This window comes from Leguminivora glycinivorella, chromosome 4 (assembly GCF_023078275.1).
Source record: "Leguminivora glycinivorella isolate SPB_JAAS2020 chromosome 4, LegGlyc_1.1, whole genome shotgun sequence".
In the NCBI taxonomy this organism is placed as follows: Eukaryota; Metazoa; Arthropoda; class Insecta; order Lepidoptera; family Tortricidae; genus Leguminivora; species Leguminivora glycinivorella.
In genome coordinates, this window is record NC_062974.1 from 14878193 (window position 1) to 14892809 (window position 14617).

Genomic DNA, 14617 nt, shown 5'->3' on the forward strand with positions numbered 1-14617 from the left:
CTGGACTCCGGTAGTAACGTTGTTAATCGTAGTCAGTCATCAATTTAAGAGACTTAGGAACCCTGTAACAGAACAAGCGTCTATGACGAGGAAATGGACTCGTTATTACATATAAAACTTACGGCGAATCAACTTTTCCTTGACCAACTTTCTTGGTGCATATTTTCTTTGGGATTTCATTGGATATTTTGACAAATAATATATTTGAAGCTTTATCACATGTATAGTCACGTTTTCACTCATAAAATTCACTGTTATTCGATGCAAAACAGGTTGGAAAAACATATTTATCAACAAACTACGTTCACATGGATGAAATACTGACACTGACAGTTGTCAACTGAGTAGCGTTCCAATATTATGTCTTGATTTCAATCACAGGTCATAAAAGTTCATAATGATTAGTAGTATACTTTCTGGATGTGTTTAATGTAGCATTTAGAAACAAAAATGATATTTTACTGCGTATTTGATCTACAAATCTAACTAAAACCCTTTAACAAAAAAAAAATATCTGCATACCTATACTAACCGCAATACATAACTCTTCGTCGCTTAACTAGGTATCAATAAAATTATTCCTATATCACTTTGGAACACGTGCAGTCATGCAGATGTTACTATTGAGAAGCAAAAACGTACGTGCTGAGCTGTCTTGGACATTAATGCCTAAGGCGTACGACTTAGTAAACAAAACAGTTATGACCTTTTACTTATGAGTGTAATTTAGCGGCTATCCATTGTTATTTGTCGCCAGTCGCCCCTTTTGTCGCCAGTCGCCCCTTTTGTCGCCATATTTGTCGCCAGTCGCCCCTTTTGTCGCCAGTCGCCCCTTTTGTCGCCATATTTGTCGCCAGTCGCCCTTTTTGTCGCCATATTTGTCGCCAGTCGCCCCTTTTGTCGCCATATTTGTCGCCTGTCGCCCCTTTTGTCGCCATAGTTGTCGCCTGTCGCCCCTTTTGTCGCCAGTCGCCCCTTTTGTCGCCAGTCGCCCTTTTTGTCGCCTGTCACTCTTTGAATCTATAAAAGGGTCGGAGCGAGCCGACGCGGGTCATTCTTAAAATATCTACAAGACTAACAGTGTCTCTGGCTTTCGTGTGTTACTGGTGAGTGAAGTTGTTCTGCTATTATTTCTCTGTTTGTTTTTACTTGGAAATTATTCTAAGTGATTGTAAACTTTGAAATTGTGTCTCTGTTTGATTGTGCGGGGACAATATCGTCGTACAGTTGAACTTAGACCTGTGGTGGAATTGCTTTACTGTCAGTTGTGGGGTTAATTTAGTGTTCTATTTATAGTGTAGTGTTATATTTAAATTATTGTGTATAGTGAAGTTTTCTGTGCTTTGTTTCATGAGTGCCGTCAAGCAATACAAAGACTGGGTCGATGTATGGCTGGTGCTTGGAGATAAGTCTGTGTTTGGTTTTGTAGGGAGTAATTCTTGCAAAACTAAGCGTAGATTATAGCATGTAAAGGAAACTTCATTCGTTTGTTTAGTTGGTCAGTAAAATAGAATTTAGTAATTTTCTATGGGGTTATTTTGTGAAAGTTATAAGCCAGATCATTGTTTGTGACAGACTGTTGTCCGGCTAGGCGCTTCTTCCCTTACGGTGTCAAATAAGAGGCGTTTAGGGGTCTTTTTGTTCCAAGTGGAGGGCTTGGACGCTTTTCTATACTTACAAAAGCGTATTTTCTCACCGGTCTCAAAGAGTCCAACTGTTAGATGGAAGTGAGGACTTTCACGATTGACGAAAGGCATTAGGAGTAATCCTTGCTCACAGAAGTCGGCAGTATTTGAGGCTGGGGTCCTATATATATTTATATTTATTTACTCGGTGCTCTGGTCCATGCTGGCGTTGGTTGCTGGGGATTTCGGTTGTGATCGATCCACATCTAAGTAAAGTTGATCGCAGCTGGGTCTCCCATGTGGCTGGTACTGGTGTGTCCTAGAATACTGGATATATACACGGATAGGGCGATCTACTCTCTGCTACCCTAGCCCGCGGGCAAAAGCAGAGGGGGGGATAAGAACACAAGCCTATAGGTTGCCTATCTCAGCTTCGCTGGCTGAACTGTACAGCTTATGGTAGGGATACACTTGTGCATATTTTGAACACAAGATCTATGGTAAGTGACGGTCTGTGTTTCAGATATGTTAGAGTAGGGAAAACGATAGGAATAGGGTAAAGTCACACACTATTTCTATAAAAGTAGAGTTCTTTTATGATTGGTCTTGGAATATAATTGGTCAACGTGTATTGTGGAGAAATAATTTAACTACTACTATTTATATGGTTTAAATGGACTTTAAATGTGGTGTTTACTATCTTAAAATATGTGGTAAAACTGGTAATTTATAAAATCTCTTATTACTTAATTTATTTGAGTGAAACTAATAATTGTGGTAGCAATTTCTGATTCTTCATGTAGCATCGAGCCAGTGAGTGTTGCTAACTAGTTTTTCAAGGTAAATTCTATCAAGTTGGTTAGGGAAACAAACTATACTTTGGAATAAAAAGCAGAGGTTTGTTATAGGGCCCAGTGGCATGCGAGCGCCGTCCACTGATGACAAGTCAAAAGCTTCAAGGAGTTACTAGACTTATTTACTTCGTTCTCAGTGGTAGCAACTACTCGGAGCCTTGATGATACATTAGAAGGATCGAGAAGTTATGGTCTATTAGCAGTATTGGGGAAAAGGGGGGTTTAGCTAGGGGAAAAGAAACAAAATAAAAGGGGGGGTTAGTTAGTAGATAGATAGCCCTTCTGGCTTGGCATAGGACTCTCAATAAAGCAGTTTGATTGAGATTAAGGATCCTATTCCGCAACGCAAGTTCGTACCCAAGCCAGGATCACTAATAGAGCGTAGCGGTTGTTTTCCAAAATAATTTTTAATATTTATTTCATGTATGTTTCACTCACTAACTTTTATTTTAAAATTTCTTCATTACGTCATTAATTTTCTCACATATAACTTTCTAGGCCTAAATCTGATAAAATACTCTTCTATAACACTATATTATTATGCTACAATAACCTTTATTCTTCTTTAAAATATAAATAAATAAAATTTTAAAAATTAGTCAAAAATACAGCTGATACTCATTAAAGGATCTGTGTTATTGCGGATCACATCGAAGGGTTCTACTTATTCACGCTAGACGATCACAAGGCCAAATTTACGGGATATATTTAAAGGGGGGTTAGCTATACTGTTGGTTAGTCAAGTAAGTAAGTAAATAAGTAAGGTGAGCGGAGGTTTAGTTACATTTGGTTCCGTGCCCAGGATCTAAGATGTGCTCTGTAGAACACATCTTGGATACCAAGGTTTATAAATAAATAATAGGAATTAGCCTTACCAGGCTACATTTGTTGTTGTGAAAACGAGTGGGTGTGCTGTATTTCTGACTTATTTCATCTCTAAATAAAACTCATATACCTAATATTTTTATTCAAACGCTATTTCATAAAAACAAAAATAACTTTATTGTTAATAAACACGTCTGTAGTATTTTCTTCCATTGTTAATTCTTGCCGCGTTCCGAGCGAAGTCATGCATCGATGCAGAATCAATTGTATGTTCATCTCCTACCTCTGGATTCTGAAAAATAAAAATAATAAAATTAAAGTAGTGTAGTAAAGTTAGACAAAATTAATTTCTAGGAAATTAGCTCATAATCGTAGTGGTTAAACATCGTCCCGATTAGGCCATTTGGTTGCATTGCTACGTAGCAATTGTTGGCATTGGCACATCTTGACGTTCCTTTGCGCCTATGCGCAGTACTATTATTTATTCTGTGCCTTAATGTATGTTTTTCTAGCTGTGGGATAGGCAGGGCTAGTACGTAAAATACTAGGTACTTATAGAAAAAATATTCATGTACCTAAAATAAAAGAAGGCGCGGAGCTGTAGTAGTTTAGAAGAGTTTCCCACCTAGTAATCGGAATTGGAAACATAAGTGTGTACACTATGTATAATAGCAATAGAATTTCATGTTAAAACAAATTGTGCTCTATCGGCCTAGTACATTTTCATAGCAGGTTCTGCCATCTTCAGGGCTATTTTGAAAGCTTTACATCACGTTTGCGCTTTACATTGGAGATCGGATAGCTTCGATGCTGTCTTATATAGTCCATGAACACTCTCTGATGTTATGTATGTTCCTGGAAGGCGTCTGTTATACAGAATTTCATTTATAGGCAGGATAACTACTAGTTAGAACAGTAAGTAGGTCGTTATCATAATCTAGGTGTAAGACTATATTATCTCAGATAACCTAGGATACCTAAGCCCTAGATTTAAGACCTAGTAATACAAGAAGATAGGCTCTAGTCTAATGGTTATGGGGGCGTGATTATTCATTGTCGCGCTGAAGTACAATATTATATGGGGCGTCCCGCCATTTTTCTATGAATACTGAATAGCTACACGCATGTTATACTATGACAGTACCTCCTTCGATGGATGGTTTGTTTGCGTTTCAGTTGTAACTCTATAATATATGTATTGTCTCACAGGATTTCATACATCATACAATAAATTGACAAAGTCTTTATACTGAATATTTTCACTATGAGAACAAATGTCTGTCTGTTAGGTTATACGTATTAATCATGTTAGGACTAATTTAGTTCATTAGCTTATAAGTCATCATATATTTTCATATTATATCCGTAGTAAACAAGCATACGTCCCTCTTGATGGTGAGAGGTCACTGTAGCCTATATCTGCCAATTATTTCAATAAATTAAATGCACAGTGCGAATTTCAACTTTCTATAAGTATATATTTTTGCTATAGTACAAACAAGTATGTATGTATGAACAATATTTTCAACTGGTACACATGACATATTATCTCACTTAGATTGTGTACACAGCTTTTATACGGAACCTTACACTGTCGCAATATTTCACGGATCAGGCATATGCCAACATACATATTTTATTAGTTAAGTTAAATAGCTACACAATCGTCACCAGATTTCCTACGAAATTACCAGCATCTGGGAGGTCGTACCTTGCCATACCTTAACTCCACCACTGCTTGATCATTGTCACAATTGCTTAATGAATTTCATGAAAATTGATTGAAATTTGTAATATTCCTGTTAAGTAGGCATAGATAATAAGCACTATTATCATTATAAAACCATATTTTACTGAGGTTCAGAAAAAGTATGTGGTATGTGGTACGCATTAAGTATGTAAACTTACCTAACATGACCGGGTCCAGTCTGATTGTCGGATTACTTTGTTACTGGTAGTGCAGATTAGTGAGTCCTCAGTACACTGAAAGGAAATAGTCAGACATTAGAAATATAATATTAGATAGAGTAAGAAAAGGGTTTAGTTTTAGAGTGGGATTCTGCCAAATAGGAACAATATTATTTTACTTATCTACTCACGGGGGCGCGTCGCTTAATTTTGGAACTAAGACACGCCCGTGAGAAATATTGTGTCAGAAAAAACAATGCATACAGCAAAATTTACAAAAAGGAAATTAAAAATAAAAAAGTTTGAGAACCCCTGCCTTGCAGTGCATATCTACACGAGTTAGGACATAAATGAGTTAGTAATAAGTTTTCTTAGCCAATAAAATGATGATGAGTCAGTTAAGTTTGATTTTTATCCGGTCGCTCATGCCTCGCCGTTTTGCTCTACGCTTCATTTCAATTTTCTAGATAAAATATTGATGCCATGAGCTGTTCATTTTTAAATTTAATAATTAGAACGTGTTATTATAATAAAACATAAGTACCTTTCATTTATATGAAGTCAGTAGATATATGGAAGACGGTCCAACCTGAAGCATGGCCTCTCGGGTAAAACCTGAAATTGTACATATTGAAAGATTAGTTAAAAAAGGGTGTATGTATGTTTAAGGAATCTTATTTGTAAATATGTATCATTAAGATTGTTTATATTTATCTAGGCCATTCATGGTTAAGAAAAAAAAAAAGAAGAACAACCATATCCATGTTTCTATGTAAAATTTCCTGCCGAGTCGTTTTACTCACTAAGTAGAGTTAATTAAGTTTAAAAAGTAGCTGTTTAGTGGCTATGATTTTTTGTACTTACTTGAGGATAGTGCTAAAACGGAGTACAGTCCATAAAGGATACACTGGAAAATTCCTCAGTCCACCTGCACATTGCCGACAGCTGGTTGATGTTCTTCGAGGATGGTTACCCATTTCATATACTGAAAATTAATACATACATTGTTTAAACTCAATGTAGCAGAAATAAAATCTATGCTAAGTCTGGATTTTTAGTCTACATAATTTTATTTAAGTATCAGACGTCAAGTTTTATCTTTGAGAAATACAAAATTAAAGTTTGGACAAGATTCAATGCCTATTTTTAAATGCCATGACATTCGTTTGAGGTCCTACAAATATTATTTTCCATAGCCCATAAGCCAGCGCTTCAGAAAAATAATTGAGAAGTTTATATGTTGGTACGGAAACAACGTTACAATTTCCAAGAACAGTTAGGTAGCCTAGATCAAATAAATTAGTCGAACATATTTTTAATGCTTACCGTTTAACCAAGGTATGTTCAGTTTCTAAAAATATTGATTTCCATAAATTTGTGGCAGATGTGTGGAGGTGTCGGGCATTGTGAGTTCCAATTAGATGTTGACTGAAAAATCAAACAACCATATAAACCTCATTGAAAGTAACAAATCTATTTTGACAGTTAGGCCTATTTCACGTACATTTAGATCCTCTTAGGGAATGTGAAAGTCAGAAAGTAACGTGGGAAATTTACTAATCATTAACTTATCTGACGACAGAACAATGAAATAAGCAACATTTCACCATATATATTCGGTCTAGTCGTTGTAGTTCGCGAGTATGTTCTGCTGGGTTTCGAAAACGACGACTAGTTTGAAAACACATCAAATAATAAAACAAAAGCTTACCTTTCATGCAAAACTGCTTTTGAAGTAGGCAATTAGTTCACTTTATCAATTGAGGCATAGCCCGATAAGACATCCTATGCATGGGCTGTTTGCTCATTAGATCATGAGTATGAGCACTAAATTCTTCTATTATCTTGATGAGAAACACAACAAAACACATGTCCATTGCATTCACGTTTTTTTTTCCAACAATAATGTCATGTCAATTTCGTAACCTCACTTTCGCTAACGGAAAATTACATTGCAATTGCAGTTCAGAGTTCAATTTGATAAAAACAGGCTCACTTTGTCGACAAAATTATTTAGAAGTAACGCGTGTTTAGGGCAAATAATGTTTAGTTTGCATTTTCTTAGTTTGCTAAATGACAAAATGGCGAATATGGACGGTTCATGACCGGCGTCGGCGCAGAATTGCCTGTCGTATTGTTTAAGCAGATTAAAATAAAGCGAATATTTAAATAATTCTAGTTGTAGATCACGTAATTAATAATGAGCTAAAGAAAACAAAAACGGATCTGCCATTTTTTCGCGAACAAGCGGATTAGCGGTAAGCATGACATAGATTAGAGAAAATAATTTAACCACAGATAACATATATCTTCGCCAAAAGGTGTTCTATCGGTGACATTACACAAACTATCATTGTTTTTAAGTTGGTACGCTTGATCGGTCATACAATTTTCGACAAAAGATATTCAGTAATTCAGTAATTTATTGTCCGGTGTTGTCATTTACAAAACTTTACTTCATTTTTCTCTACTTCATTATAGTAAAATTAATACAATAGATGTATTTAAATACAAAAGATTTTGTTAATTTAATTTTCTATTGCTTAAATCACATCAAACTATTCAAGTTGTGTAGATTTTGAACGGTATTTTGTAAATAGGGCCTAACACATGTCCCCTTACAAGTGCGGTCCGACCGTCTGTTAGATCCTTAAAGAATCTCACAATATATTTTTAATGTGGTCACACTTTTGTAAACCGATGCGCACACGCGATTTCCTACGCATTGACAAATTTACACGATAGTTTTCGTTCGATTTCATTAAATTATGAAAAAAAAAAATCAATTATATATTTCTAATAACTAGTCAAATATTTGAACATTATGATAGGCTAAATTTATGATATCAAATAATTGTTTTGTTGATTTAATGTTTGTGACTACTAAAAACACATTAGTGTGTTTACAATGAAAATACGCCCATGAGGACAATTGTAAAAAAAAAAAAACTGTTGAGGATGACAGTTCTTTACGAAACTCGAAGCGCGAGATTATTAAAAATTTTTAGAAAACCGATTTCACTGAAATTATAGTGTTATGTAGCTTCAAATAATTAGTGTAATTGATAGTGTAGGAGCATGTGTGATTTTTAGTGACGTCTTATTATCACACGTAGAGAAATGTGAGGGTTTAACTACGTTTTGAAACAAAGAGCTCTGTTAGTGAAAACATATTAATTTCAATTAGTTTTAGGCTATAATTAGTCAGTTAAAAAAGGTGTTAGTGCAACAGTGCATGACTTGAGTACATGGAAATAGAGTTAACAATAAATTGGACGCGACAAACATGAAGTGAACATTGAAATATTTCGTGCGACGTTAGAGTTGACGTATCCGACTTGTTTGATGTAAATGAACGGAGAGGCAAGAGTTTTTGAGCCTGGTCTCACACCTGCTCATAGGACCAACGTGTTACTGAAGATTTTCAATATGATTATGTTGTTATTGGTGCCATATTATGCCACACTACGCAGAAGAATGGAACAGAAAATGAGGATCAAGAAAAATACATATATGTAAGTGTTCAAAACCCCAGTTAATTTACCCTACGAGTATTTTTGTTTTATCAAGCAAACAAGACGGAGTTTTATAGTCTGCAGTAATTTTTGAGTTAGAAAAATTAAAGTCACTTAGCGATCAGACATCATACTTGAGGAAAAAAAAAAAATAATAATAATAATTGTAGGTGAACGTAAATGAGACGTACGTCTCATATGGTTAGGTTAAAGTATCTAGATGGTCCTGCAACCTTAGTTGGCATATTTTTTTTTGGAAAATATTTTAACGCTTGTGATTTTTATTTTATCTTTCCCTCTGTTTATTGGAAGTCTTTAACTTAACTTTAGTTTTAACCTAAGATAGATTCTTACCACAGCAGTGTTCTGTCATTGAACATAGTGGATCAGCGAGGACGGTGGAAACATGCGGTGAAAACTTCAGTGTGTGTTTAAGTGCATGCTTAGTAACGCTAGTGAAATAACAAGTGTTTATGATATTCGATTTATGCAATATTTTATTTTTTGACCAATGATTGGACAAATAAGGACTAGCCAACTTTAGAGATGAAGAAATATTCATTGGTTTCAAGTTACTTGCTGTGTTCAAAAATAAGTAACTGGATCTTTTGCGGTCATGCTGATTGTGATCAAGTGTGCAACGTGTCTTCGGAAGAGGTTTCATGGTGTCCTGGGTTATGACACCGACTGAGAAGAGAATAGTTTGGAAAATTTTGAAATATTACCTACTTGTGTCGGACCAGGGTCAGTGGAAATGCCTCTGAGGAGGGCCAGCAGGATTTAATCATCATCATTAGCTACTCAAGAACTCATCATAGAACTAGCCAAGTATGAAGGAGAAAAAAGGAAGAGAGACACCATGATCAAGTTCCTCAGCCCATTGTCGTGTTTGTTAACAATTTTCTAAGTTTGTTGCAGCTGCGAATGCCATGAAGAAGGAATAATTTGTCTGAGGTTACAAAACTTTCGGGGCATGTTATACAATATTGAAGACATAGAATAGGACAATACAAGTTTTAAGCTCGTTTCAAGAAAAATTCATTATTTTGTTATATTATTATCCAATCAAATAAAAGTATTTTGAACCTACTTATGACATCATTTTGTATTTTATCATAAGGCAATTAAAACCAAAATAAAATTTTGCAGATAGTTTGAAAAAAAAAGGGAATATATTTTATCAAAACTACATCAAATTTGATGTTACATTATATTTTACAAAAAATATCAAAACCATATCAAAATTAAGGATACATCATATTTTGCGGGAAAAAATTAAAAATATGAAAACCACTTCAAAACTGCAATTACTTTTTTTTGCAAAATTGTATTAAGCGTTTATTATGAACATTACATGATGTGTAATGTAAATTTTATGAGTACATTGGTTACAAGTCAATGACCTTTTAGTAAAGAGTTTTCTTTAATTGCGGCATACTTATGTGGAACATTATTATATTTTCTTTCTTATCATCATCATCATCATTATTTGAAATACGTTATGAATTCTTGTAAATTTTATTGAGATGCAGTGTTATTATTATAGGGGTGGTAGAAGTCAAAATTTTGTCTGAAATTAATTTTATTTCTATAGTGATCTGTGTGATAAAGGGCTTTATTGGCTAGCACATCGTATAATTTCTTTGTCATTTAGTAGTTTCGTTCCTAGGATTATAAAATGGTGTATGGTGGATGTAAATTTATAATACGGATTTTTTTTATCTAGATAAAGAAGTCGGTTCATTATATGGACAACAATTTTTTTTTAAATCTTTATTTTGTAAGAAGAATGTATTGGATATACATTGTATGGTTAGATTATTTTAATATAACAATAACTGGACATCATAGTAGCTAGTCTGCCTGGGGTAGACGTTAGGAAAATCGAGATCGGTGGAAAAGCTATTTTTCATTTTAGTTATTACAGTTAGCAGTCATATTTATTATTTATGCGTTATCATTTATTACATTATATAGGGTGGTATACTGTACGATATCGGTAATCACTCAGATCACAGACACAGCAGATCCTCGTTCCTAAGCATAACTTGGTCAGTATTTTATCTTACAAAGATCGGAGTAGAGAGGGCCACTAATTTTTTAGCTGACTGTACTTACTTTTATTAAATTTTTGCATTTTATGCTATCAATTTTGCATTATGAACTGCAGGAAAAAAAAACAAAGACAGGAAAATTGAAAGTAGGGTAGTGAACTTACTGTAATTGACTCTAGTTAAAATGTGAACATAAAATATAATATTTTGTTTCGTACGAACATTTTATTTTTAGTATGTGCATCAAACAATTTTCACACATTGTCAAATTTGTTTGCGGTTAATAAATACTTTGTAGAAATGAAATATAGACGTATAAAATGAAACCTATCATAAATAAATTGAAATTTTCTTTGCCTTCGAGTCAGGGTAGAGTGGAGTAAAATGGGATACGTAAACTTTTGAAGTTATTGTGTAATTTTATTTCCATTTTTATTCGTTATTTTGATTACTTTTAAAAGCGTTGGCTTTCTGTTGAGATCGAGTGAAAGAGCGAATGAGGAAGTAAGAATGGTTACATTGTGTGTGTGTGTGTGAATAATTTAGAGATGATGAATGTTTATAGATGTAAGAATGTTTTGAATGGGATGAATGACTGAATGATGTGTGTCTTGAATGATTTTTTTTTATGGAATGAGTGGATTGATACGGACAGACAGCGCTGGAAAGTGGTCAAAACTAGTTTGGTCGGAATTTGCGGGAACAAACAAGGGGGGAATTTTGGGAACACATTAGTCATAAAATTCTTATTGGTTAGGTTAAAATCCAATGGATTCGACCCATTTCAAGGGTAGTTTTTTGTGACTACTAACTACACAAGGTAATAAGACCCACACTGAATCCACACACCTCATCTTGAATGGGATGTATTTGACAATCGACATAAATAAAAGGGCCAAAATCGTCTAGTGAGAACGAGGCTCTTTTCAATATTTGTTTCCTTGTTATGTGTTCAAATATGTGAAGTTTAGTATCATCAAATCATTTCTTCATTTGATCATGATATGGTACCGAGTTGAGGTACATGCTTATGTCATTTAAGGTTTGTTTTATAAAAAAAAAAAAACACATCCAAACAGATCTTAAGTCAGTACATTTTATTCAAGTATGAGACATGCGCCAAAACATGTGGCTGGAGTGAATAGGTAGAGAAATTGGTTTGAGTTCCGACAATGGAGATTGAAGGCTCTGGACTTATAATGAGAGCTCTAAAGGTTTCTTCGTAATTGCGTGGGAAGTTATTGTGAACTCGTTGAAATTATTACGATAATTATTCCGGTCCAACAGTGTGGATGGAATGAATATTCGCCGCGACCGGGGAACGAGCTAGCAAGAACGGGTTAATAGGACCTATCAGATTCACAACCTGGTATCCCTGGCGATGCGTGGACTCTGAGAAAGGGGTTATCATGGTTCATTGTCGAAATTCTGATGAGCTAATTTCAAAACTGAGTCGCTAGCAGTTGCATAGTATTGGAATACACACCACACGATTAGAAATGGGGGGATATTTCCGACTGATCTAGAGATATTTTTCTTTTATTCTTTTATTCAATTTTATTGCTTCTTTTGCTAAGTGAGATTGGATTTTTTTTACAAACCACTTTGTATTTTATAAAAGAAATCCAATCGGGGGCGAGTTGTAACAGAACAAGCGTCTATGACGAGGAAATGGACTCGTTATTACATATAAAACTTACGGCGAATCAACTTTTCCTTGACCAACTTTCTTGGTGCATATTTTCTTTGGGATTTCATTGGATATTTTGACAAATAATATATTTGAAGCTTTATCACATGTATAGTCACGTTTTCACTCATAAAATTCACTGTTATTCGATGCAAAACAGGTTGGAAAAACATATTTATCAACAAACTACGTTCACATGGATGAAATACTGACACTGACAGTTGTCAACTGAGTAGCGTTCCAATATTATGTCTTGATTTCAATCACAGGTCATAAAAGTTCATAATGATTAGTAGTATACTTTCTGGATGTGTTTAATGTAGCATTTAGAAACAAAAATGATATTTTACTGCGTATTTGATCTACAAATCTAACTAAAACCCTTTAACAAAAAAAAAATATCTGCATACCTATACTAACCGCAATACATAACTCTTCGTCGCTTAACTAGGTATCAATAAAATTATTCCTATATCACTTTGGAACACGTGCAGTCATGCAGATGTTACTATTGAGAAGCAAAAACGTACGTGCTGAGCTGTCTTGGACATTAATGCCTAAGGCGTACGACTTAGTAAACAAAACAGTTATGACCTTTTACTTATGAGTGTAATTTAGCGGCTATCCATTGTTATTTGTCGCCAGTCGCCCCTTTTGTCGCCAGTCGCCCCTTTTGTCGCCATATTTGTCGCCAGTCGCCCCTTTTGTCGCCAGTCGCCCCTTTTGTCGCCATATTTGTCGCCAGTCGCCCTTTTTGTCGCCATATTTGTCGCCAGTCGCCCCTTTTGTCGCCATATTTGTCGCCTGTCGCCCCTTTTGTCGCCATAGTTGTCGCCTGTCGCCCCTTTTGTCGCCAGTCGCCCCTTTTGTCGCCAGTCGCCCTTTTTGTCGCCTGTCACTCTTTGAATCTATAAAAGGGTCGGAGCGAGCCGACGCGGGTCATTCTTAAAATATCTACAAGACTAACAGTGTCTCTGGCTTTCGTGTGTTACTGGTGAGTGAAGTTGTTCTGCTATTATTTCTCTGTTTGTTTTTACTTGGAAATTATTCTAAGTGATTGTAAACTTTGAAATTGTGTCTCTGTTTGATTGTGCGGGGACAATATCGTCGTACAGTTGAACTTAGACCTGTGGTGGAATTGCTTTACTGTCAGTTGTGGGGTTAATTTAGTGTTCTATTTATAGTGTAGTGTTATATTTAAATTATTGTGTATAGTGAAGTTTTCTGTGCTTTGTTTCATGAGTGCCGTCAAGCAATACAAAGACTGGGTCGATGTATGGCTGGTGCTTGGAGATAAGTCTGTGTTTGGTTTTGTAGGGAGTAATTCTTGCAAAACTAAGCGTAGATTATAGCATGTAAAGGAAACTTCATTCGTTTGTTTAGTTGGTCAGTAAAATAGAATTTAGTAATTTTCTATGGGGTTATTTTGTGAAAGTTATAAGCCAGATCATTGTTTGTGACAGACTGTTGTCCGGCTAGGCGCTTCTTCCCTTACGGTGTCAAATAAGAGGCGTTTAGGGGTCTTTTTGTTCCAAGTGGAGGGCTTGGACGCTTTTCTATACTTACAAAAGCGTATTTTCTCACCGGTCTCAAAGAGTCCAACTGTTAGATGGAAGTGAGGACTTTCACGATTGACGAAAGGCATTAGGAGTAATCCTTGCTCACAGAAGTCGGCAGTATTTGAGGCTGGGGTCCTATATATATTTATATTTATTTACTCGGTGCTCTGGTCCATGCTGGCGTTGGTTGCTGGGGATTTCGGTTGTGATCGATCCACATCTAAGTAAAGTTGATCGCAGCTGGGTCTCCCATGTGGCTGGTACTGGTGTGTCCTAGAATACTGGATATATACACGGATAGGGCGATCTACTCTCTGCTACCCTAGCCCGCGGGCAAAAGCAGAGGGGGGGATAAGAACACAAGCCTATAGGTTGCCTATCTCAGCTTCGCTGGCTGAACTGTACAGCTTATGGTAGGGATACACTTGTGCATATTTTGAACACAAGATCTATGGTAAGTGACGGTCTGTGTTTCAGATATGTTAGAGTAGGGAAAACGATAGGAATAGGGTAAAGTCACACACTATTTCTATAAAAGTAGAGTTCTTTTATGATTGGTCTTGGAATATAATTGGTCAACGTGTATT

General features: G+C 35.5%; 1 long non-coding RNA gene across 1 annotated transcript in view; it reads right to left on the minus strand.

Moving 5' to 3' along the window:
• Window positions 1–3459: 3459 nt before the first annotated feature.
• The window catches only part of LOC125225106, a 350675-nt gene continuing 339517 nt past the window's right edge, over window positions 3460–14617 (minus strand). Inside the window, exon 6 of the long non-coding RNA XR_007176956.1 lies at window positions 3460–3596. This is a non-coding gene — a long non-coding RNA (uncharacterized LOC125225106). The remainder of the gene's footprint in view (window positions 3597–14617) is intronic.